We start from the raw sequence: 27988 nt of genomic DNA on the forward strand, positions 1-27988 counted from the left end.
ATGCTAGGAAACAAGGCCTAGGGTTCATACTTTCACTAGTGCAAGTTCTCTCAACAATAATAACATAATTGGATCATATGACTATCCCTCAACATGCAACGAAGAGTCACTCCAAAGCCACTAATAGCGGAGAACAAACGAAGAGATTATGGTAGGGTACGAAACCACCTCAAAGTTATTCTTTCCGATCAATACAGTGGGCTATTCCTATAAGTGTCACAAACAGCCCTAGAGTTTGTAGTAAAATAACACCTTAAGACACACATCTACCAAAACCCTAATGTCACCTAGATACTCCAATGTCACCTCAAATATCCGTGGGTATGATTATATGATATGCATCACACAATCTCAGATTCATCTATTCAATCCAACACAAAGTACTTCAAAGAGTGCCCCAAAGTTTCTACCGGAGAGTCAAGACGAAAACGTGTGCCAACCCCTATGCATAGGTTCATGGGCGGAACCCGCAAGTTGATCACCAAAACATACATCAAGTGAATCACGTGATATCCCATTGTCACCATAGATACGCACGGCAAGACATACATCAAGTGTTCTCAAATCATTAAAGACTCATCCGATAATATTACTTCAAAGGGAAAACTCAATCCATTACAAGAGAGTAGAGGGGGAGAAACATCATAAGATCCAACTATAATAGCAAAGCTCACGATACATCAAGATCGTGTCGAATCAAGAACACGAGAGAGAGAGAGAGAGAGAGAGAGATCAAACACATAGCTACTGGTACATACCCTTATCCCCGAGGGTGAATTACTCCCTCCTCGTCATGGAGAGCGTCGGGATGATGAAGATGGCCACCGGTGAGGGTTCCCCCCTCCGGTAGGGTGCCGGAACAGGGTCCCGATTGGTTTTTGGTAGCTACAGAGGCTTGCGGCGGCGGAACTCCCGATCATTCTGTTCCCCAAAGTTTTTAGGGTATATGGGTATATATAGGAGGAAGAAGTACGTCGGTGGATCTCCAGGCTGTCCACGAGGCAGGGGGGCGCGCCCAGGGGGGTGGGCGTGCACCCCACCCTCGTGGGCAGCCCGGGACTCTCCTGGTCCATCTCCGATACTCCGTGGGCTTCTTCTGGTCCAAAAATAAGTTTCGTGAAGTTTCAGGTCAATTGGACTCTGTCTGATTTTCCTTTTCTACGATACTCTAAAACAAGGAAAAAACAGAAACTGGCACTGGGCTCTGGGTTAATAGGTTAGTCCCAAAAATAATATAAAAGTGTTTAATAAAGCCCATTAATCATCCAAAATAGAATATAATATAGCATGGAACAATAAAAAATTATAGATATGTTGGAGACGTATCAGCATCCCCAAGCTTAATTCCTGCTCGTCCTCGAGTAGGTAAATGATAAAAACAGAATTTTTGATGTGGAATGCTACTTGGCATAATTTCAATGTAATTCTTCTTAGTTGTGGTATGAATATTAAGACCTGAAAGATTCAAGATAAAAGTTCAATATTGACATAGAAATAATAATACTTCAAGCATACTAACTAAGCAATTATGTCTTCTCAAAATAACATGGCGAAAGGAAGTTCATCCCTACAAAATCATATAGTTTAGTCATGCTCCATTTTCGTCACACAAGAATGCTCTCATCATGCACAACCCCAATGAAAAGCCAAGCAATTGTTTCATACTTTAGTAATCTCAAACTTTATAAACCTTCACACAATACATGAGCGTGAGCCATGGATATAGCACTATGGGTGGAATAGAATATAATGATGGGGGTTATGTGGAGAAGACAAAAAAGGAGAAAGTCTCACATCAACGAGGCTAATCACTGAGCTATGGAGATGCCCATCGATTGACGTTAATGCAAGGAGTAGGGATTGCCATGCAACAGATGCACTAGAGATATAAATGTATGAAAGATCAACAAAAGAAACTAAGTGGGTGTGCATCCAACTTGCTTGCTCATAAAGACCTAGGGCATTTGGGGAAGCCCATCATTGGAATATACAAGCCAAGTTCTATAATGAAAAATTCCCACTAGTATATGAAAGTGACAAAACAAGAGACTCTCTATCATGAAGATCATGGTGCTACTTTGAAGCACAAGTGTGGAAAAAGGATAGTAGCATTGTCCCTTTTTATTTTCTCTTTTTTCTCTTTTTTTCTTTTTTTTTGGGCCTTCCTTTTTTTATTTGGCCTTTTTTTGGGACAATGCTCTATTAATGATGATCATCATATTTCTATTTATTTACAACTCAATGATTACAACTCGATACTAGAACAAAGTATGACTCTATATGAATGCCTCCGGCGGTGTACCGGGATGGGCAATGAATCAAGAGTGACATGTATGAAATAATATGCACGGTGGCTTTGCCATAAATACGATGTCAACTACATGATAATGCAAGGCAATATGCCAATGATGAAGCGTGTCATAATAAACGGAACGGTGGAAAGTTGCATGGCAATATATCTCAGAATGGCTATAGAAATGCCATAATAGGTAGGTATGGTGGCTGTTTTAAGGAAGATATAAGGAGGTTTATGTGTGATAGAGCGTATCGTATCACGGGATTTGGATGCACCGGCGAAGTTTGGACCAACTCTCAAGGTGAGAAAGGGCAATGCACGGTACCGAAGAGGCTAGCAATGGTGGAAGGTTGAGAGTGCGTATAATCCATGGACTCAACATTAGTCATAAAGAACTCACATACTTATTGCAAAAATCTACAAGTCATCAAAAACCAAGCACTACGCGCATGCTCCTAGGGGAATAGATTGGTAGGAAAAGACCATCACTTGTCCCCGACCGCCACTCATAAGGATGACAGTCAAAGAACACCTCATGTTTCAAATTTGATACATAACGTTTACCATACGTGCATGCTACGGGACTTGCAAACTTCAACACAAGTATTTCTCAATTTCACAACTACTCAACTAGCACAACTTTAATATCACTACCTCCATATCTCAAGACAATTATCAAGCATCAAACTTCTCTTAGTATTCAACACACTCATGAGAAAGTTTTTTACTAGTTTAAGAAAATTACCATGTTTTTTAAGACTCTCAAAATAATATAAGTGAAGCATGAGAGTTCATCTATTTCTTCAAAATAAATCCACCGCCGTGCTCTAAAAGGATATAAGTGAAGCACTAGAGCAAACGACAAACTACTCCAAAAGATATAAGTGAAGATCAATGAGTAGTCGAATAATTGTGCAACTATGTGAAGACTCTCTATCATTTAAGAATTTCAGATCTTGGTATTTTATTCAAACAGAAAGCAAAACAAAATAAAATAAAATGATGCTCCAAGAAAAACACATATCATGTGGTGAATAAAAATATAGCTCCAAGTAAAGTTACCGATGAACGAAGACGAAAGAGGGGATGCCTTCTGGGGCATCCCCAAGCTTAGGCTCTTGGTTATCCTTGAATATTACCTTGGGGTGCCTTGGACATCCCAAATCTTAGACTCTTTCCACTCCTTATTCCGTAGTCCATCGAATCTTTACCTAAAACTTGAAAACTTCACAACACAAAACTTAACAGAAAATCTCGTGAGCTCCGTTAGCGAAAGAAAACAAAACACCACTTCAAGGTACTGTAATGAACTCATTCTTTATTTATATTGGTGTTAAACCTACTGTATTCCAATTTCTCCATGTTTTATAAACTATTTTATTAGCCATAGATTCATCAAAATAAGCAAGCAACACAATGAAAACAGAATCTGTCAAAAACAGAACAGTCTTTAGTAATCTGTATCAAACGCAAACTTCTGGAACTCCAAAAATTCTAAAATAAATTGGTGGACCTGAGAACGTTTTCTAGTAATCATCTGCAAAAAGAATCAACTAAATAGCACTCTCCAGTAAAAAGTTGAAGCTAATCTCGTGAGCGCTAAAGTTTCTGTTTTTTACAGCATGATCATAAAGACTTCACCTAAATCTTCCCAAAGGTTCTATTTGGCACAAACACTAATTAAAACATAAAACCACATCTTAACAGAAGCTGTATGGGTTATTTATTCCTAAACAGAACCAAAAAGCAAGAAACTAAAATAAAATTGGGTTGCCTCCCAACAAGCGCTATCCGCCCCTAGCTAGGCATGATGATTTCAACGATGCTCACATAAAAGATAGGAATTGAAACATAAAGAGAGCATCATGAAGAATATGACTAGCACATTTATGTCTAACCCTCCTCCTATGCATACGGATTTTGTGATCAAACAATTTATGGGAACAATAATCAACTAGCATAGGAAGACAAAACAAGCATAACTTTAAAACTTTAAGCACATAGAGAGGAAACTTGATATTATTGCAATTCCTACAAGCATATGTTCCTCTCTCAGAATAATTTTCAGTAGCATCATGAATGAATTCAACAATATAACCAGCACCTAAAGCATTCTTTTCATGATCTACAAATATAGAAAATTTATTACTCTCCACATAAGCAAAATTCTTCTCATGAATACTAGTGGGAGTATCATAAGAGACTTGAATACTATAAATTGTTTCCACATTAAAAGAGTAATGTTCAGAAAAAGGGTAATCATAATCATGACAGGTTTTATAGATATAATCATCACTACTTCTTATAGCATAAGTTTCATCACAATAATCATCGTAAGTAGCAACTTTTTTCTCATCATAATCGATTGAAACCTCTTCCAAGATAGTGGACTCATCACTAAATAAAGTCATGACCTCTCCAAATCCACTTTCATAAATATTATAAGATTCAACATCATCCAAAATAGTGGGATCATTACTTCCTAAAGTTGACACTCTTCCAAACCTACTTTCGTAAATATAATCATCATAGGTAGAAGGCATGCTATCATCATAACAACTTGGCATATCAAAACTTGGGAGGCTAAAAATATCATCTTCATTAAACGTAGCATCCCCAAGCTTGGGACAAACATTAATTTCAGCAAATATATTCTCAAAAACATCATCTTCTTCAAACATAGCATCCCCAAGCTTGGGCCTTTTCATATCATAAGCATAATCAATCTCATCATTAATAGTATGGATAGCACCAATAGTATAGCAATTATCATATTCTTCCAAGCAAGTGCCAAAAAGATTTTCAAGATCATAAGGAGTATCATTATCTTCCCAATCATAATCATCACAACAAACAATAGGCATAACGAGATCATCATCAAGTGCATCATCTTCCACAATTATTTTTGATTCATTTTCATTAGGCACAACAATAATAGGAGCAAAATTATTTGGGAGATATATCTTTTTACCTCTCTTCCTTTTTCTTTTCTTCTTGTTCACCACATCATGTGTGGGTTCAATCCTCTTTTTGGAGCTCCTTATTAATGAGATTGGTTGAATAGAGGGCTCCTCCTCGTTACCTGATTCATCAAAAGAAATAATAGGAGGATATTGGGAAGTCTCTTCCCTTTCATTAGTATTCTCTTCATCTTCTATTTGTTTTCTTTTCTTTATGTAATTGGCAATATAAGGATTTTCAATGCAATTCACCGCACAATACATATAAATTTCTTCTAGATCAAAATCAAGAAGTTTATAACGGGCAAATTCTGGAAGATGCTTAGTTATACGTTTCATTTCTTCGTAACCCATAAGCAAACTAAGTTCATTATAATGTGCAAGGGAAAACAAGTCATCACAATTTTTGGACATGATTAGATCATGAAACAATTTGCATCGGATAGTTAAATGACCCCGTTCATTGCAAAGTTCACAAGTGTGGCCAAGAAAATTTAAATTTTCAGCACAAACATCTAGCCTTTGTTGCAACAATTTAGTTTCTAAATGCTTATGCCTCTTGCAATATCTATCTTCCCTATTTGGTGTGTACTTGCAAACCTAATGCACTCCAAAAAAATTGACATGTTTATAGGATACATTTTCATCGTAACTAGTGCAATCATCATTAGTACTATGGATATTCAAAGAGTTCATACTAACAACATTGCAATCATGCTCATCATTCAAAGATTTAGTGCCAAACATTTTAATGCATTCTTCTTCTAGCACTTGAGCACAATTTTCCTTTTCATCATACTTACAAAAGATATTAAAAAGATGAAGCGTATGAGACAAACTCAATTCCATTTTTAGTTTTATTTTATAAATTAAACTAGTGCTAAAACAAGAAACAGAAAATTCGATTGCAAGATCTAAAGATATACCTTCAAGCACTCACCTCCCCGACAACGGCGCCAGAAAAGAGCTTGATTGACGGGGTGTGAGTGCCGCTTACCTAGCCTCCCCGGCAACGGCGCCAGAAAAGAGCTTGATGTATACTGCGCAACCTTCTTATTGTAGACGTTGTTGGGCCTCCAAGTGCAGAGGTTTGCAGGACAATAGCAAATTTCCCTCAAGTGGATGACCTAAGGTTTATCAATCCGTGGGAGGCGTAGGATGAAGATGGTCTCTCTCAAGCAACCCTGCAACCAAATAACAAAGAGTCTCTTGTGTCCCCAACACACCCAATACAATGATAAATTGTATAGGTGCACTAGTTCGGCGAAGAGATGGTGATACAAGTGCAATATGGATAGTAGATATAGGTTTTTGTAATCTGAAAATATAAAAACAGCAAGGTATCTAATGATAAAAGTGAGCGTAAACAGTATTGCAATGCTAGGAAACAAGGCCTAGGGTTCATACTTTCACTAGTGCAAGTTCTCTCAACAATAATAACATAATTGGATCATATGACTATCCCTCAACATGCAACAAAGAGTCACTCCAAAGCCACTAATAGCGGAGAACAAACGAAGAGATTATGGTAGGGTACGAAACCACCTCAAAGTTATTCTTTCCGATCAATACAGTGGGCTATTCCTATAAGTGTCACAAACAGCCCTAGAGTTCGTAGTAAAATAACACCTTAAGACACACATCAACCAAAACCCTAATGTCACCTAGATACTCCAATGTCACCTCAAATATCCGTGGGTATGATTATATGATATGCATCACACAATCTCAGATTCATCTATTCAATTCAACACAAAGTACTTCAAAGAGTGCCCCAAAGTTTCTACCGGAGAGTCAAGACAAAAACGTGTGCCAACCCCTATGCATAGGTTCATGGGCGAAACCCGCAAGTTGATCACCAAAACATACATCAAGTGAATCACGTGATATCCCATTGTCACCACAGATACGCACGGCAAGACATACATCAAGTGCTCTCAAATCATTAGACTCAATCCAATAAGATTACTTCAAAGGGAAAACTCAATCCATTACAAGAGAGTAGAGGGGGAGAAACATCATAAGATCCAACTATAATAGCAAAGCTCGCGATACATCAAGATCGTGTCGAATCAAGAACACGAGAGAGAGAGAGATCAAACACATAGCTACTGGTACATACCCTCAGCCCCGAGGGTGAACTACTCCCTCCTCGTCATGGAGAGCGCCGGGATGATGAAGATGGCCACCGGTGAGGGTTCCCCCCTCCGGCAGGGTGTCCGAGACTCTCCTGGTCCATCTCCGATACTCCGTGGGCTTCGTCTGGTCCAAAAATTAGTTCCGTGAAGTTTCAGGTCAATTGGACTCCATTTGATTTTCCTTTTCTGCGATACTCTAAAACAAGGAAAAAACAAAAACTGGCACTGGGCTCTGGGTTAATAGGTTAGTCCCAAAAATAATATAGAACTGTTTAATAAAGCCCATTAATCATCCAAAACATAATATAATATAGCATGGAACAATAAAAAATTATAGATACGTTGGAGACGTATCACTGACTATCACCTGCAGAGGCAACACTGGGTCCCCAAATCCATCCTTGCTGCCTGCGGAAGCCAGATCTAGCCAAGGCCCAAAGAGCAGCTTCGACCACTAGTACGCTGAGCAAGGACCTAGTAGTTGGTCGGGTAGGGACGAAGCTGCCGCCTGCCAGCAACGTCCACACATGACGAGGAAGTACCCGTCGAGGGATGGGAGGTCCCCAGCCCATGGTATGGTGGCGACCACGCCAGTGTGGCCAAGACCACGACTCCCTACGTAGCTAAAGAAGGCCGGGCCGGGAGATCTGGCGGCCGCCACGCACCAAGGGAGTAGCGGTACTGCTGCCATCTCCACTGCCAGTCGGGAACTGCCGTTGGGTGATGGAAGCCCTATCCACCCACTTCCCTCAACCGACCCCCGGCTTGAGGAGAACACCGCTGCCACCGTCAGCCGCACGGGCTTAGCCTAGCGGAGTCCTCTCGTGGAGATGGAGGGAAGGAAGGGGAGGACGGCGACGCTGGCAGCTAGGGTTTAGAGTGCCACCCGTGTTGCCTGCACGGGGACAACTTGGGGGCTAGGTGTTCGTGATGAGAACCATGGATGTATGATGTTAAAGGCGGTCAGCTCATGATGTAAGGAGAACAGCTACAATTTTTTGCGAAAAAGGAAAATCATATGGATTTGCTAGTTCTCATCTAAATGAGAAATAACAAAGTCTTGCCTAACTCCCACACCCATGTAAAATCAAATGGCGTAGAGTTAGACGAGACTTGTTAATTCTCAGATAGATGAGAGCTAGTCATACCCAAATCATATTTCTAGACAAGCATACAACCGTATCGAGATCGCATATATAAATAGCACATGTGATTATGTGTATATGTAGTACTTTCTTGGTACGTGTTTCTTAATCTCGAAATGTTGAGTCTAAATTTGTCTAAAAATCCGACTACCAATATAAGTTATACGCCATGGAATATATATCATTATGTTTCCAGTGATATACTTTTTATGGACATAGTTCAGACTTGATTAGTCACTTCTTAGATGAAAGTTAGAATCAAAACTCGAAAAAGACCTACAAATCGAACGGAGGCTAACTTATAAGGCTGGCACTCAGACCTCGGGCCTTCATCTGGCAAAAAGAGGACCAATCTCAGACCTCGGGAGGTCACGCACCCTTATTAACTGGAAGACCGTATGCCGCCCAAGGCATTTGGGCGGTCTTGGGATCATGGACCTGGAGAGATTTAGCCGTGCCCTACGCCTCCGGTGGCTGTGGCTGCAATGGACTGACCCAGAAAGTCCTTGGGTGGGATCGGAGTTGCCGTGTGACCACTCAGACATGAGCCTCTTTCGCGCATGTACCTCGATTACGCTGGGCAATGGACATAAGACTCTGTTCTGGCATGACAACTGGACCAGGGACGGTCCACTCAAGCTTCTAGCTCCTGAGCTTTCCAAGATTACCTCCAGAAAGAACAGATTGGTGCACAGCGAGGTATTGAACGAGAACTGGATCAGGGCGGTGGTCAATCTGCAGACCATTCAGCAGCTGGGAGAATTCATGTCTCTCTCGAATCACATTAATTAGTCAGATTACCCTCCTCCCTGACAAAGAGGACACCATTCACTGGAACTTAACCACCTTGGGGACCTACTCTGCCGCCTCTGCCTACGGCGCATAATTCTTTGGCTCCTACTCTCGTTTCGACACGACCAAGGTCTGGTCCGCAAACGCTGAGCCCAAGTGCAAGTTCTTTGCTTGGCTAGCTCTACACGGAAGAATCCTCACTGTGGATATGTTGGCTGTGAGGGGATGGCCTCACGACCCTAAATGTCTGCTTTGTCTTCAGCAGCCATAAATAACAACTCACCTCTGCAAAGACTGTCCCTTCACGGTCGCGATCTGGAACCAAGTGAACACTTGGACGAATGAAGGCGTTCCGGTTTCTGGCTTCCTCCCGGATCCAAGAAACATGTCTGACTGGTGGGACAAGACTGAAGTCACAGTCCAAACAAGTGCGCAAGAGGCGCAGTGGAAGAATCAACTACACAATATGGTCGATATGGAAGGAGCAAAATAGGCGGCTGTTTACTAGACAGAGGCTGGCGCATAGTGAGGGGGCGGCTCTCGCCCTAGACGCAATCAACCAGCGTGACCTGGCGTTTGCTGGCAGCTTGCCAACCGCAGGCATTGGTTAATCTAGTTTCTAGGTCAGTCTTTTTGTGGTTTATGTGATGTTCCCTAAAAACGCTCGCCCCTCTGTAAATTGCGACCTTTCGCCATCTCTTCTATAAGAAAAAGGTAGTGCTCCTACCAGTTCCTTAAAAAAATATAAGGCTGACACTCAGCTATTGGAAGCTTACTACGTAACGGTGTGTGCACATGCTCACACTTCAGGTCACCCACTAGCGAAAGCAAGGACACTAGCCAAAAGTTAAAAAAACATGAGTCTCCACTACTATTAAACAATCAAATAAAAACTTTCTTACGTGTACCCCGTAATTAGCCCCACAACACCGCACGACCCAGCCAACACCATACGAATTCCGCCAAATGTGACGTTCAGAAGAGACTGAATTGGACCCAGAATCCATTCGTGGAATATCCTGCTCCAACGGTTGTCCATGGTGCAATTGTCACATGGGTCTGATGTATTCCAATGGAACCTCCATGGGAATGGACAATTCTCAGTGGATTCTATGTATAGAGCGTTAATCCAGTCCGATGTGCCAGTTGTTAATAACAAGAAGATCTGGAAGATGAAGATACCTCTTAAGAATAAAATCTTTGCATGGTATCTTCGTCGCGGAGTCATTCTTACTAAAGATAACCTTATTAAGAGGAATTGGCATGGAAGCCCGCAATGTGTATTTTGTCACCATGGGGAGACAATAAAACATTTATTCTTGCAATTCAAATTGGCTCGTTCTATATGGTCAATCACCCAAATAGCTTCTCGCTTGTATCCTCCCTGTAGTGTTGCTAATGTATTTGGCAACTGGTTACATGGTATTGATCACAGGTTTAGAACTCTTCTCAGGGTGGGAGCACTTGCCATTATTTGGCCGCTTTGGCTATGTAGAAATGATAAGGTTTTTAACGATAAAAATACTTCTCTGTTGCAGGTTATCTACAGATGTACCGGGACTCTTCGTTTATGGTCCTCTCTACAACGCGTGGAGAATCGAGGCTTGTTTACGGAGGTGTGTACACGATTGGAGGCTATGGCGAGGGATACTTTTACCCAACATGGGTGACAGCATGATCTAAGGATTGGCCCCCCTCCACATTAGGCGTTATACGGACTCTACATGTTTCGTTGTAATTCACTTTTTTATTTTTATTTTGTGTGAGAGGATCTTATTTGGCTGTGTGCATCTTAGTTATGCAAAGGCCGGGTGTAATGCTTAAATCTTTTAAGTAATAAAGTGCCCCTTTTCAGAAAAAAACACCATATGATTAGTCCCACTAAACTTAATCTAACGGATGGCCTTAACTTGATCTGTTTTCTGTGTGCACTTACTAATTTAAATTGACTGACCGTACTCCACCGCGGAGGAAAATATAGAATTCCAAGACCCGCAACACCCTAATCACGCGACGCGAAAATAGGAAACTAATCGCCTGAGCACACGATGCATCCCGCTGCCTGTTGGGACGCGAGCGGCCGCCGCATGGACGAACCGCGGCCGATCCGCCTACCCCTCAGTCCCTCACCCACGCCCAATCTTCCCGGCGCAGACACCACTCTCCTCCACCTCCAACCTCCTGCTAGAGGCTGCCGTCCTCAGCCACGGGTTTAGTACCCCGTCTCTCCCTGTCGCCGCCAGGAGGCGTCGACTACGGCTCCGTGTTGAAGGGCACGAGCGTGGGTCGCCACCGCCGCACATAAAGCGAGCTTGGACCGCTGCCGCCGCCGACGGCGGCCGCTCCTCCTCTGATGGAAGCAAGCGCAGGCCTCCGTCGGCCGCTCCTCCTCCGTTGCCCAGGTATGCTGCCACCCTCCTCCATCGTCGCGCGCGTGGACGCCAACCTGATCTGTGAGCCAGAGAAGCCGGTAATAAGTTTCCTCCCTTCGTCGTTCACGTTCATGCCCACGCACCGGCCACAACACAGGTGCCTATGGAGCTTGACGCCACGGTTTAGATGCCCGTCTTTATCGAAAACTGGCCGCAAGTCTGCCATGATACTTGCGTGCTGGCCGCCTCTGCAGAACCGATCTGCTGCACCCACGAAACCTGCAGGTAATCAGTCTCATGTCAACCAAATTGTTCTAACCGATCAAGGTCCAACTGTTAATTAAGATGGCTGCTTGCTTGCTTCTTTTGCCTACACAAGTGTTCTCGCTTGCTTTTTCATAGCAGTATGTTCTCATGTGTCAGATCATGGTTCTTCTAATTGATTAAGGTAACTGCTTGTTTGCTTTTTTTGCGCCCTCTCACTTAATTTTTTTAATCTCATGATATAAGTTTTATGTGTACCAAGTTCTGAATTAAGAGGACTGAGTTCTTTGGGCATAATTTAGTTATTGTGGTGAACAGAAGGCCATGTAAAAAGTAAATGGGCAATGGAACAGGTAGGACATATACACGAGATTGTATGTTGCAGAGTTTAGACATGCTTCTTTGTTTTGGAATATGGAATAGTAGAACAGATACATCACATAGAACACATATAAAGCTTCAGCATGGATTTTTTCTGTTCGATGTAATGTCAACCTGTCAATGGCATTTTGAAGTCCATATTGACTGTTCAATCAAATATGTAGCTAGGACTTCTAAGTTTTTATTGACCTGGTGGAGTTGAAGTTTAGAGTATTTATTGATAGGACTTTAGATGGAGTTGAAGCAACAAAAGCACTCCAGTGCATGACAGTAGTTATTAACAAAGCATGCTTCCATGTATCATCTCTCACTCGACTCGCGGTCTAGGGTTCCACGTGGTCAATCACGGTCCGGCTCTGTTAGCGTCACGCAGCCGACCTCTAGAACTCACCTTAATCCATTTTTCTTTGTTTTCTTTATTTCCATCTTTGGAGGGAGACTTCCTTCTTGACTTTGTTGACTTGATTTCTGATTGGTATTCTGATCTTTGAGCATGATTTGAAGAGACCACGACGAAAGATTGACTGTAGTTAGTTCCGTGTTCTGACAAATAAGTGTAGTTAGTCTTCAAGTTGCCTCATCCAAAAATCCGAATACATCACCAGTCAACTTGATTTTGGTACTACAATTTACATGTGTATTTTACTATTAGGGGATTATGTTCAAGGTTTCATTTTTATCCCGGCACTGGATTGAAGTGGCATTTTAATAGTAATTTTAGTGGTGCACAACTGTTTTTTTGAAAAGGGGGTTTACCCCAGCCTCTGCATCAGAAAGATGCATACGACTCATATTATTAAAAAGACAATTCAGTAAAAAAGTCGCCAAGTATCGTGGTGCGGAAATAAACAAAAAGCTCAAAAGAGCTAAAACCCAAAGCCACAACCGGCTGGCAAATACAATAGGAGCACTACATGCCTATCCTATTACATGACCGCCATCCAAACCGGTTGAAAATATCCCGCGCTACCATCTCCCATCGGGTAGACGCAGTAACCAAACGCTCCCTGGCCTCCGTCTGAGTGAGTAGCGACCACATACGGATGAACGCCGTGGCCCTGAAGATAACCTGCAAAAAGTGAATGTTTGTTGATCTGTTAAAGACTAAATCATTTCTGCAGTTCCATACTGCCCAAAATAAAGCACAAACACAAACACGAATGTGTCTTGCAGTATCGGAATCAACCCCATCAAGCCACGTTCCAAATAACATGTTGATAGAGGTGGGTTGATTAATATTAAACACAATATGAATCGACCGCCACAGAATCTTAGCCAACGGACAATCGAGAAAGAGGTGTTTGATGTTTTCGTTATGATCGCAAAAGCTACACCTAGAAGAGCCCACCCAGTTGCGTTTTTCTAGGTTATCCTTAGTAAATATGACTTGTTTATGCACAAACCACATAAACACTTTGATTCGTAAGGGAACCTTTACTTTCCAAACATGTATCGAGGAAGGGATGACGCTAGAGTTAATGACATCCAGATACATAGATTTAACCGAGAACACACCATTCTTAGTAAGTTTCCAAAACAGCTGATCTGGTTGCTGGGACAACGGATTTCCGTTAAACTTCTAACAAGATGGAGCCAGGCCTCCCAACGATTTCCAACTAGCGTCCTCCGAAAACTAATATTGAGGGGAGTGGATTGTAAAACAGTTGCAACGTAGGCTTCTCTACGTCGCACAATGTTGTACAAAGTAGGATATTGAAGTGCAAGGGGAGTCTCCCCAAGCCACGTATCCTCCCAAAACCTCGTAGTAGCACCATTCCCGACAATATATTTTGTCTTGTTGAAAAAGAGTTGTTTGACTCTCATCAAACCCTTCCAAAAAGGTGAGTCGGAAGGCCTCACATTTACCTGGGCCAAGGTTTTAGCATAAAGATACTTATTACGCAAAATATGTGCCCAAGTAGCTTCCGCCTCAGACGAAAGTTTAAATAGCCACTTGCTAAGGAGACATATGTTTTTGACTTCCAAATTTTCAATACCTAGACCCCCTTGGTCCTTCGGCCTACAGATTATATCCCACTTAGCAAGCCTATACTTTCGTTTAAGCTCATCATTCTGCCAAAAGAATCGAGATCGATAGAAATCTAACCTTTTCCTGACACCCACCGGAACCTGGGAAAAGGATAAGAGAAACATAGGCATACTGGTAAGGACCGAATTAATCAGAATCAACCGTCCTCCGTATGACATGAGCTTCCCTTTCCAACAGCTCAGTTTCTTTTCAAAACGATCCTCGATGCATTTCCACTCAATGTTAGTCAGCTTATGATGATGAATGGGTATACCTAAGTACGTAAACGGTAAGGAGCCCAATTCACAGACGAACAATTGTTTATACGTGTCCTGGTCATCCTTTGCTCTTCCGAAGCAAAACAATTCGCTCTTGTGGAAGTTAATTTTGAGGCCAGACAATTGTTCAAATAAGCATAACAGCAGCTTCATGTTTCTTGCTTTTGCCAAGTCGTGCTCCATAAAGATGATAGTATCATCAGCATACTGAAGAATGGAAATCCCTCCGTCAACTAGATGTGGAACCAGGCCACCTACCTGCCCTGCATCCTTTGCCCGACCTATTAAAATAGTCAGCATATCAGCCACTATGTTAGACAGGATCGGTGACATCGGGTCTCCTTGCCTTAGCCCCTTGTGTGTTTGGAAATAGTGTCCTATGTCGTCATTCACTTTAATCCCTACACTCCCTTTCTGCGTAAAGGAATCAATATGGTTTCTCCAAGCCGGATCAAAACCTTTCATACGCAAAGCTTGTTGAAGGAAAGGCCATTTAACTTTATCATATGCTTTTTCAAAATCCACTTTAAAAACTACGTCATCAAGTTTTTTTGAGTGGATTTCATGGAGCGTTTCATGCAAGACAACAACCCCTTCAAGGATATTTCTATCAGGCAAGAAAGCAGTCTGGGACGGATGAACCACAGATTGCGCAATCTGCGTAAGTCTGTTCGTCCCGACCTTGGTGAAGATTTTGAAACTCACATTAAGCAGACATATAGGTCTGAACTGCTCAATGCGAACAGCGTCTGTCTTCTTAGGAAGAAGAGTCATCGTTCCAAAATTCAGCTTAAACAACTAAAGCTGTCCCTCAAAAAACTCCTGAAACATGGGCATCAAATCTCCCTTAATAAAATGCCAGCACTTTTTGTAGAACTCCGCCGGAAACCCATCCGATCCTGGAGCCTTATTATTCTCCATTTGTGCAATGGCCTCAAACACCTCTTTCTGAGAGAAAGGAGCAGTTAGGAGCTCATTCTCGGTAGTCTCAAGTGGTGCACAACTGTACCAGCTATTATTATTTGTTGCAATAAGGATTATTGTAGATTGGAACAAATGCATATCATGTTAGTCCATATTTAATTCAAAGGTAGGACGTCCTTAGTTATATTTGCTGATAGCCTTTCATTTGCTACCAAGGTTCAGTTTGCTGTAGCTCAAATGTTTTTTTTCTAAAAGGGGTTTTATCCCAGCCTCTGCATCAGATAGATGCATACGGCTCATATTATTAAAACGGTAATCCAGCAACAAGTCTCCAAGTCTCGAAGTGCAAAAATAAACAAAAGCTCATAAGAGCTAAAGCCAAAAGCCACAACCGGCTGGCAAATAAAATAGGAGCACTACATGCCTATCCAATTACATGACCGTCATCCAAACCGGTTGAAAATATCCCGAGCTACCATCTCCCGTCGGGTAGACGCAGTAACCAAACGCTCCCTGGCCTCTGTCGGAGTGAGTAGCGACCACATATGGATAAACGCCGTGGCCCTAAAGATAACCTGCAAAAAGTGAATGTTCGTTGATCTGTTAAAGACTAAATCATTTCTGCAGTTCCAGACTGCCCAAAATAAAGCACAAACGCCAACACGAATGTGCCTTGCAGTATCGGAATCAACCCCATCAAGCCATGTTCCAAATAACATGTTGATAGAGGTGGGTTGAGTAATATTAAACGCAATATGAATCGACCACCACAGAATCTTAGCCAACGGACAATCAAGAAAGAGGTGTTTGATATTTTCGTTATGGTCACAAAAACTACACCTAGCAGAACCCACCCAGTTACGTTTTGCCAGGTTATCCTTAGTCAAAATGACTTGTTTATGCACAAACCACATAAACACTTTGATTCGTAAGGGTACCTTTACTTTCCAAACGTACATCAAGGAGGGGATGACGCTAGAGTTAATGACCTCCGCATACATGGATTTGACTGAGAACACACCGTTCTTAGTAAGTTTCCAATACAACTGATCTGGCTGCTGGGATAGCTGTGCATCCAGTAAACGTCTTACAATATGAAGCCAGGCTTCCCAACGATTTCCAACTAGCGTTCTCCGAAAACTAATATTGAGGGGAGTGGATTGTAAAACAGTTGCAACGTAGGCTTCTCTATGTCGAACAGTGTTGTACAGAGTAGGATATTGAAGTGCCAGGGGGGTCTCCCCAAGCCATGTATCCTCCCAGAACCTCTTAGTAGCTCCATTCCCGACTATGAATCTTGTCTTGTTGAAAAAGAGTTGTTTAACTTGTTGGGGAACGTAGCGGAAATTCAAAATTTTCTACGCATCACCAAGATCAATCTATGGAGTAATCTAGCAACGAGGGGAAGGAGAGTGCATCTACATGCCCTTGTAGAATGCTAAGCGGAAGCGTTCAAGTGAACGGGGTTGATGGAGTCGTACTCGTCGTGATCCAAATCACCGATGATCCTAGTGCCGAATGGACGGCACCTCCGCGTTCAACACACGTACAGCCCGGGGACGTCTCCTCCTTCTTGATCCAGCAAGGGGAGAGGAGAAGTTGAGGGAAAACTCCGACAGCACGACGACATGGTGGTGATGGAGCTCGTGGTTCTCCGGCAGGGCTTCGCCAAGCACTACGGAGGAGGACGAGGTGTTGGAGGAGGGAGAGGGCTGCGCCAGGGGAAGGGTGAGGCTGCCCTCTCTCTCCCTCACTATATATAGGGGGAAGGGAGGAGGGGGAGGCGCCCTAGGGTTCCCTAGGGGAGGGGCGGCGGCCACAGGGGAAACCCTAGATGGGTTTGGGCGCCCCCACCCCTTAGGAAACTTGCCCCCCAAGCCGGGAGGGGCGGCTGCCCTAGGGATGGCGCCCCCACCTCTCCTGGTTATGTGAGATGGGGTGGGAGGGGTGCTCAGCCCCTTAGTGGGCTGATGTGCCCTCTCCCCTTGGCCCATAAGGCCCCCCAACACTTGCCAGGGCCTCCGGAACCCCTTTCGGACACGCTGGTCATCACCTGGTACCCCCGGAACAATTCCGGACTCCAATACCCTTCGTCCAATATACCGATCTTCACCTCCGGACCATTCCGAAGCTCCTCGTCATGTCCGGGATCTCATCCGGGACTCCGAACAACCTTTGGTATCCACATACTATTTCCCATAACAACTCTAGCGTCACCGAACCTTAAGTGTGTAGACCCTACGGGTTCAGGAACCATGCAGACATGACCGAGTCAACTAGAGGCTTACTAGGGACATGGTGTTGTCTATGTATCCACACATCTATCTGAGTTTCCTATCAATACAATTATAGCATGGATAATAAACGATTATCATGAACAAGGAAATATAATAATAACTAATTTGTTATTGCCTCTAGAGCATATTTCCAACAGTCTCCCACTTGCACTAGAGTCAATAATCTAGTTCACATCGCCATGTGATTAACACTCACAGGTCACATCGCCATGTGACCAACATCCAAAGAGTTTACTAGAGTCAATAATCTAGTTCACATCACTATGTGATTAACACTAAATGAGTTCTGGGTTTGATCATGTTGCTTGTGAGAGAGGTTTTAGTCAACGGGTCTGCAACATTCGGATCCGTATGTACTTCGTAAATCTCTATGGTATATTTGGAGCCATTTCAAATAACTGTTCTACTTGGAGCTATTCTAAATTGTTGCTCCATTATACTTATCTGGTATCTCTACTCAGAGCTATCCGGATAGGTGTTAAGCTTGCATCGACGTAACTCTTTATGTCAAACTCTTTATCACCTCCATAACCGAGAAACATATCCTTATTCCTCTAAGGATAATTTTGACCGCTATCTGGTGATCTACTCCTAGATCACCTTTGTACCCTCTTGCCAGACATGTGGCAAGGCACACATCAGGTGCGGTACTCAGCATGGCATACCGTATAGAGCCTATGACAAAAGCATAGGGGACGACCTTCGTCCTTCCTCTCTCTCCTGCCGTGGTTGAGCTTTAAGTCTTAACTTCATACCTTACAACTCAGGCAAGAACTCCTTCTTTGGCTGATCCATCTGGAACACCTTCAAGATTATGTCAAGGTATGTGCTCATTTGAAAGTACCATTAAGCGTTTTTGATCTATCCTTATAGATCTTGATGCTCAATGTGCAAGTAGCTTAATCAAGGTTTTCCATTGAAAAAACACTTTCAAATAACACTATATGCTTTCCAGAAGTTCTACATCATTTCGGATCAACAATATGTCATCCACATATACTTATCAGAAATGTTGTAGTGCTCCCACTCACTTTATTGTAAATACAAGTTTCTAACAAACTTTGTATAAACCCATAAACTTTGATTACTCCATCAAAGTGTATATTCCGACTCCGAGATGCTTGCTCTAGTCCATGGAATGATCACTGGAGCTAGCATACCTTTTAGCATCCTTAGGATCGACAAAACGTTTCTGATTGTATCACATACAACCTTTCCTTACGAAAACTGGTAAGGAAACTTGTTTTGACATCCATCTGCCAGATTTCATAAATGCAGCTTATGCTAACATGATTCCGACGGGCTTAAGCATCGCTACGGGTGAGAAAATCTCATCGTAGTCAACTGCTTGAACTTCTGAAAAACTCTTCGCCACAAGTCGAGCTTCATAGACGATAACATTACCGTCCACGTCCGTCTTCTTCTTAAAATCCACATGTACCTAACAGCCTTACGACCATCTAGTAGTTCTTCCAAAGTCTACACTTTGTTTTCATACATGGATCCTCTCTCGGATTTTATGGTCTCAAGCCAATTTTCGGAATCCGGGCCCACCATCACTTCTCCATAGCTCATAGGTTCATCGTTGTCCAACAACGTGATCTTTAAGACAGGGTTACCACTTAGAAGTTGTACACACCCTTGTCAACCTATGAGGTTCTATAGTAACTCGATCTGAAGCTCCATGATCATCATCATTAGCTTTCTCTTCAACTGAGGCAGGTGCCACAGAAACATTTTTCCTGTGCTGCGCTACTCTTGGTTGAAGTAAAGGTTCAACAACCTTATCAAGTTATATCTTCCTCCCACTCAATTCTTTCGAAAGAAACTTTTCCTCGAGAAAGGACCTGATTCGAGAAACAATCCCTATTGCTTTCGGATCTGAGACAGGAGGTATACCCAACTGTTTTGGGTGTCCTATGAAGATGCATTTATCCGCTTTGGGTTCGAGCTTATCAGCCTGAAACTTTTTCACATAAGCGTCGCAGCCCCAAACTTTTAAGAAATGACAGCTTAGGTTTCTCTAAACCATAGTTCATACGGTGTCATCTCATTGGAATTACGTGGTGCCCTATTTAAAGTGAATGTGGTTGTCTCTAATGCCTAACCCATAAACTATAGTGGTAATTCGATAAGAGACATCATGGTATGCATCATATCCAATAGGGTGCAGTTATGATGTTCGGACACACCATCACACTATGGTGTTCCAGGCTGTATTAGTTGTGAAACAATTTCCACAATGTCTTAATTCTGTGCCAAACTCGTAATTCAGATATTCATCTCTATGATCATATCATAGATATTTTATCCTCTTGTCACGACGATCTTTCAACTTCACCCTGAAATTACTTGAACCTTTCAATATTTCAGACTCGTGATTCATCAAGTAAATATACTTAGCATCTACTCAAATCATCTGTGATGTAAGAATATAACGATATCCACTACATGCCTCAGCACTCATTGGACTGCACACATCAAGATGTGTTACTTCCAACAAGTTGCTTTCTTGTTCCATCTTACTGAAAACGAGGCCTTTCAGTCATCTTGCTCATGTGGTATGATTTGCATGTCTCAAGTGATTCAAAATCAAGCGAGTCCAAAGATCCATCAACATGGAGCTTCTTCATGTGTTTTATACCATTGTGACTAAAATTGCAGTGCCACAAGTATGTGGTACTATCATTACTATCTTATATCTTTTGGCATGAACATGTGTATCACTACGATCGGGATTCAATAAACCATTTATTTAAGGTGCAAGACCATTGAAGGTGTTATTCAGATAAACAGAGTAGCCATTATTCTCCTTAAATGAATAATCGTATTGCGATAAACATAATCCAATCATGTCTATGCTCAACGCAAACACCAATCCCGATGGCAGACGGGGCGTGCGATGTTTGATCACATCAACCTTGGAAACTCTTCCAACACATATCGTCGTCTCACCTTTGGCTAGTCTCCGTTTATTCTGTAGCCTTTTATTTCGAGTTACTAACACTTAGCAACCGAACCGGTATCTAATACCCTTCTGCTACTGGGAGTACTAGTAGAGTACACATTTATAATGTATGTCCAATACATACTTCTGTCAACCTTGTCAGCCTTCTCATCTACCAAGTATCTAGGGTGGTTCTGCTTCAGTGACTGTTCCCCTTATTAAAGAAGCACTTAGTCTCGGGCTTGGGTTCAACTTTGGGTTTCTTTACTAGAACGGCAACTGATTTGTCGTTTCATGAAGTATCCCTTTCTTGCCCTTGCCCTTCTTGAAACTAGTGGTTTTACTAACCATCAACACTTGATGCTCCTTTTTGATTTCTACTTTCGCGGTGTCGCGAATAGCTCAAGGATCATATCTATCCCTGATATGTTATAGTTCATCACGAAGCTCCAGTAGCTTGGTGACAGTGACTTTGGAGAACCATCACTATCTCATCTGGAAGATTAACTCCCACTCGATTCAAGCGATTGTAGCACTCATACAATCTAAGCACATGCTCAACGATTGAGCTTTTCTCCTTAGTTTGCAGGCTTAGGAAACTTGTCAGAGGTCTCATACCTCTTGACGCAGGCACTATCCTGAAATCCCAATTTCAGTCCTTGGAACATCTTATATGTTCTGCGATGTTTCAAAAACGTCTTTGGTGCCTCAATTCTAAACCATTTAGCATTACGCACTGAACTATCATGTAGTCATCAAAACGTGTATGTCAGATGTTCGCAACATCCACAACCGACGCTTGAGGTTCAGCTCACTGAGCGGTGCATTAAGGACATAATCCTTCTGCGCAGCAATGAGGACAATCCTCAGTTTATGGATCCAGTCCGCATAATTGCTACTATCAACTTTCAACTAAATTTTCTCTAGGAATGTATTTAAAACAGTAGAACTAAAGCGTAAGCTACGACATAATTTGCAAAGTCCTTTTGACTATGTTCATGATAACTGAGTTCATCTGATTATTCCATGAACTCCCACTCAGATAGACATCCCTCTAGTCATCTAAGTGATACATGATCCGAATCGACTAGGCCGTGTCCGATCATCATGTGAGACGGACTAGTCATCATCGGTGAACATCTCATGTTGATCACATATTCTATACGACTCATGTTCGACCTTTCGGTCCTCCGTGTTCCGAGGCCATGTCTGTACATGCTAGGCTCGTCAAGTTAACCTAAGTGTTTCGCATGTGTTCCGAGGCCATGTCTGTACATGCTAGGCTCGTCAACACCCGTTGTATTCAAACGTAAGAATCTATCACACCCGATCATCACGTGGTGCTTCAAAACGATGAACCTTCGCAACGGTGCACAGGTAGGGAGAACACTTTTCTTGAAATTTTAGTGAGGGATCATCTTATTTAAGCTACCGTCATTCTAAGCAAATAATATGTAAAAACATGATAAACATCACATGCAATCAAATAGTGACATGATATGGTCATCATCACTTTGCTCCTTTTGATCTCCATTTTTGGGGCTCCATGATCATCATCGTCACCGGCATGACACCATGATCTCCATCATCGTGTCTTCATGAAGTTGTCTCACCAACTATTACTTCTACTACTACAGCTAACGGTTAGCAATAAAGTAAAGTAATTACATGACGTTTATGTTGACACGCAAGTCATAAATAAATTAAGACAACTCCTATGGCTCCTGCCGGTTGTCATACTCATCGACATGCAAGTCGTGATTCCTATTACAAGAACATTATCATCTCATACATCAGATATATCATTCATCACATCCTTTGGCCACATCACATCACAAAACACTTGCTGCAAAAACAAGTTAGACGTCCTCTAATTGTTGTTGCAAGTTTTTACGTGGCTGCTATAGGTTGCTAGCAACACTACTAGGAAAAGGCCTACTAATGGCACACCTAATTTGGCCATTAATGGCGCATTAGCGGTGCGCCATTAGTGCCACGCCATTAGTATATTTTACTAATGGTGCACCACTGATGCGCCATTAGTATCTGGTATACTAATGGCGCACCTGGGATGCACCATTAGTATATACAACAGTGCACCATTAGTATGCCTCCCAGGGGGCCATGTATACCCAGGTGCTTTGGCATACTAATGGCGCACAACAACATGATGCGCCATTAGTAACTTCGGCATACTAATGGCGCACTGTTTAATGATGCGCCATTAGTATCCTTTGGCATACTAATGGCGCACTATGATGTGATGCGCCATTAGTATGAATATTAGGTTTTTTTATTTTTTTATTTTCTGTTTTTTGCACATGTTACAAAATGTATAATTGGACAAAATATAGACAGCACACATCAACAACAGATTCATCGAATAAAATAGAAGATTAGTCTCTGAATACAATTCATCATTTTAGTCTCCGAATACAATTCATCATATTAGTCTCCGAATTGAAAAGACCGAACAAAGATAGAACATTATATTACAAGTCTCGAGACCGCGAGTTTGTCTTCACATTACAAGTCGATATCGATCATCTAAACTACCATCACATAGAAGAGAGCTGCGGTCATCACGATGAGCATCATCACGATGAAACTCGTCTTCATCCGGTTCCTCCAACACTCCCTCCCCTCTCCCGCTAGATAGCGGGCGTATCTAGATTCGGCCTCGGCCCTAGTGGTGTACCCTTTGTAACTGTTACCGCTGAATCGGTGAACCTGTCTCCGACACTCCTCCCAGTCGTTGTAGACTCCGGGAACCTTACCCTTGTACACGACATACCACGGCATCACTATGCAGTAGCCAAACGAAACGTTAGTACCAATTCACAGACAATACATAAGCAACATATAAGTATGCAACAGAACGATCGGAAGAGAAAAGCAAAACATTAATAGCATCGATTACATCTAAGTTGAACGACTCTCGAAACCAAAGAGACATACTACAAGTTCATTAAAGTTTAATTACAACATGAGCCAATCGATGTTTCAGAACTAGACACAGCATCACTGTTTTCAACTCGACTCAAGGGACCGGAGTGTGGATGAAGCCGCCGTCTATCGTGGGAGTCATGAAACAACGGGCGTTGTCAGCCTGCATTTGTAGGATTGTGTCGATGTCACTGTTGGACGGTTGATTTCTGAGGTTGAACTGCCCCGAGGTACGAAGGACATCTTGATGGATGATTTCCGCAAACTCCGACTGGATGCGAAAGAATTCTTGTCTGATTTCCGCGTCCTGGATTGCCGACACGCTCGCGGCCCAATCTTTGAGTCTACTCGGTAGCAGAAGTTGATGATGGTCCCATACGATCGCCCGCATGTGATGGATGGCGTAGTAGGCACCCTTCTGACCGCCAGTTGGCTGCTTGACGCAGCAGAACGTCGTATTGTGGGAGAACACGTGCTTGCCGTACTTACGAATAGGCCTGGTGAAGGTGCCTCCAGATTTGACGTAGCCGGGGAGAACATCATCAAGAACCTTCTTGACATTTGTGTAGTCTACGTTCGACTGACGGTCCGGGTCGAAATATGTGGCCATGGAATATTTGGGGCTTAGGAGGATGAGCGTGCAACGTGTGTCACTGCAGAAAACACAGAATGTTAAAAGAAAAACGATCGAAATCTAAGAATTCATATGTTACGGGGCGGTTGAGGGGAGGACTTACTCGGGAATGTAATGCACGAGGAAGTTATCCTTATCTTGGTTTGCCAGAATGACGCCTTCGAGGTAAGAACTCGCGACTTGCCGGTCCCCAGCGCTGCCCAAGATCTTGGCACGCATGTAGAAGGGGTCGACTATCACGATGTCCGGGGTCTTGTCGCGAATGATCCGCATCTCCATACTCAGCGAAAATAGCCGAACGAAGGTGTAGTGCAGCGGATGAAGGTTCAACATAGCGTGGATGTCATCAAACCGCAGGACGATCGTACCCTCGATGGAGTTATCCACAAAGCCCTTGCCCTCTGGCACCTTGGCCGCGAAAACCGGGTATGCCACATCCTTCTCTCCGAGACGCCGCTTCTCCAAAGAAAGAACACTGTCATGCAGACTCCGCATAGCACCGGTTGCAGCATCGAGCATATTTCTCGGTAGCATCGGCCTACCCGCCACATGCACCCTCCTCGAGATATCCTCAGGTGAAGGTGGCCCGTCCTGAGCACGGATCGTACTCGGTGCCGGCTGGCCCGCACCCTTGTTAGTCTTTCTTTTGCGTGCCTTCTTCTTCTCCTGTAATGGGACCGAGTTCTGCTCACAGACCGCCTTCTTGAGTGTGTTGGGGCTGATAATATTTCGCACTTCGCCTATCTGAGGCTCGGTGAAGTCGGCAGCTGGAGGCATCTCCTGAGAGCTGAACGGAAGACGACGCCTGTTGCAACTTGGCTTCTCCGCGGTACCAGCTAGATCGCGCACGTCTTTTGTTGGGTTGGGTTCTTGAGAAGGAGGCCCCATGAAGTCGCCACCGTACCCATGATCGGCAAAGTACTGATCGACGTTGGCAAATGTATCGTCGTCGTCGTCGTTCTGATCCTGTGCCATATTCATGTTTGGATCCAGTGGCATAGGGATGTCCGGCACCGTTGCGGCGGTCTTGCCATGGGGCCGACTTGGCGCCGGCACGACTGGCGGTGTTGTCTTTGGGGTGGTGTCCCCTGCCCCCAAACGAATCTGGCTCTTCGGCCAAAGCAGGGGCCAGCTCAGGCAGGCGCTGAGGGTCATCACGTCATCATCGTCGGCCCCGACGGGTCGAATCGGAGGTAACAACTCGTCGCAGCCTGGCAGCACTCGAACCAGTTGAACCCTAAACAAGTTGGGTGGCATCTGGGTACCGTGGAACAAGGGGTTTCCCGGTTGAACGATTTTTCCCTTGGCGACATCGACCAACTCGTTGTTCACGAAGTGCAGGAGAGTGCACGGAACGTCGGCGGCGCCCTGCGAAAACATGTAGGGCGTCAGGGATGCCCAGTCAAAGGTAAGGAGATGAAGTCCTCAGCCGAGAGAGGCTTAATTAGTTACCGTGATGATGGCATCGAGCTCGGCTAATGTCGAGGCACCGCCAACGGCGGGCGTGCAGTTGACGGAGGGGCCGCTTGCTCCAGAGGTGCCGGCCGGCGTACACCCGGGTGCATTAAGCTCCCGTGCCAGCGTCAGAGACACCAATGCCGCCTCCGCTGGAGACACCAATGGCCCCGCCATCGCGTTCTGCGAGTTGCTGGCCGTGAAGCTAGGAATCGGGGGCGGCCCCTGTTGGCCGCCCGCAATCCACGCACTAATCCCCTGGATCAAGGTAGGCACAATGGCGGTGATCGTCCTTCCGAGTTGTTGTTCCACTTGCTCTTGGACAATCTCCGGAATCCGCGCCACCTGTGCCCTGAGTTCTTGAACCTCGCGCGCCTGGCTTTCCGAGCTGGTCTTTTTCTCCTTTCGCCCACCAGTGTTATAGTATGACGACCATTTTGTCGACAAGCCTTTGCCGGCCACACGACCAGCTGACGTCGGCTTACTGAGCTTATCCTTGTTCTTCATTACATTCAACACCCTATTTAGAGTGGTGTCCCAAGGGTTGCTCTTAGTCGACCCCGCGCTACTGCTTTCAGTCGCCTGCGGAAGGAATGTGAACCATTTAGAAATTTGGCTTCATTAATTAGAATGCAACCATATGAAGCTAATTACGCGGGGGTGTATTCCTTACCAGAACAAGCTCAAGCTCCCTGGTCTTCGGATCCGTGGTAAGCTCCTTTGTTTTCGGGTCCTTCTTGTACCGGGCCCTGACAAAGTTCCTGGTCTGCTTGTCACCGTATTTATCGAAGAGGGGCGGTAGGCCTTGCTCGGCACGGTCCGCCTCCTCCTTGTACCATATAGGCTCCGCCACTCTGTAACCGCCGGGACCGAGTGTGTGTTCCCCTAAGTTCAGCTCCCGCATTTCTTTCCCCCACTTACTTGATTCGGAGCTTGCGGTGCTCGAGCAATTGATCTTGAAGTCGTTGTAGTCATCTTCGGTGATCGAAGGATTTTTCTCCTTGATCTTCTCCTAACTCTCACCTTTCTCGATCATTTTCTTCACATTGCTTTTCCAAGTAGATAGGGCCGTGCTCATCTTCGTGAGGGCAGCATTGTTCACTTTATTCCCTTTGAGGCTTGTGTTTTCATATTCAGCGGGGAACTTGTATCGTTCGTGCAGCTTCGTGAAGAGGAGGTTGCGCAAATTCCCTCAGTGAGGATGCCTGAGGTTCTCGGTGTTGATCGAGACGGTGCTCCATAGAATGCACCCGAGCTGAAGCGAGTACCCCTTGACTATTCGTTCGGGCGCCGTTGGATTCCCGTTAGAGTCCACTTCAGTAACTTCCTCCTTGAGGGTGCGGAGCACGGTCGGGCGCCGGTCCTTCCGTTGCCTCTTCGGTTGGCTGCCATCTATGCGTGCGCCGCCATCATCAGTGGTGGCATCCTCGGCGGCACCATCAGTGGTGGCATCAGTGGGGTCATCCTCGGCGGTACCATCAGTGGTCTCAGGATCGGTGGGGAAGGCGGCGGCCTCATACAAGTGAGGTTGTTCCTCCATCTCCTGGGACAGCTCCCAGAATGCCTTGACGCCCGAACCCCCGGCCTCATCGTTGTTGGCCATGTTTCTCTCTAAATAGGAACAAAGTTTGGTCAAAAAGTTGGTTATTGTCAAGGAACAAGATCTCTAAGTTGACCAAATAACCTAATTCTCGAGGAATGTCGCCAAAAAGTTGGTTATTGTCAAGGAACAATTGAGAGATGTTTGTGATATTGCCTAGGTGTTTTGGGATAGAACCTGTTAGTGTGTTGTTGCTAAGGTCCAAGTCCACGTTCTCAGGGTAACCTAGTTCTTGAGGGGTGTGTCTAGAAAGTTGGTTGTTGCAAAGATACAAGGTTGTGAGTTTGGTCAAATTGCCTATGATGTTTGTGATATTGCCTTGGATCTTGAAGGCACTGTTGCATGATGCCTTCCTAACCCCCTTCTTCTTGTCTCCTCTCACTATCTCTCTCACACACATGGCAAGCAAGGGTGTATGAGTGTGTGAAAAAAATACTAAACTAATCCAACCACTAAAGCAAATTAATTTTTATTTCGGTTGAGAATCGGGCACCTTCTAGGTCAAGAAAATTGGGCATGACCTTTGCTAA

This window comes from Triticum urartu, chromosome 6 (assembly GCF_003073215.2).
Source record: "Triticum urartu cultivar G1812 chromosome 6, Tu2.1, whole genome shotgun sequence".
Lineage (NCBI taxonomy): Eukaryota > Viridiplantae > Streptophyta > Magnoliopsida > Poales > Poaceae > Triticum > Triticum urartu.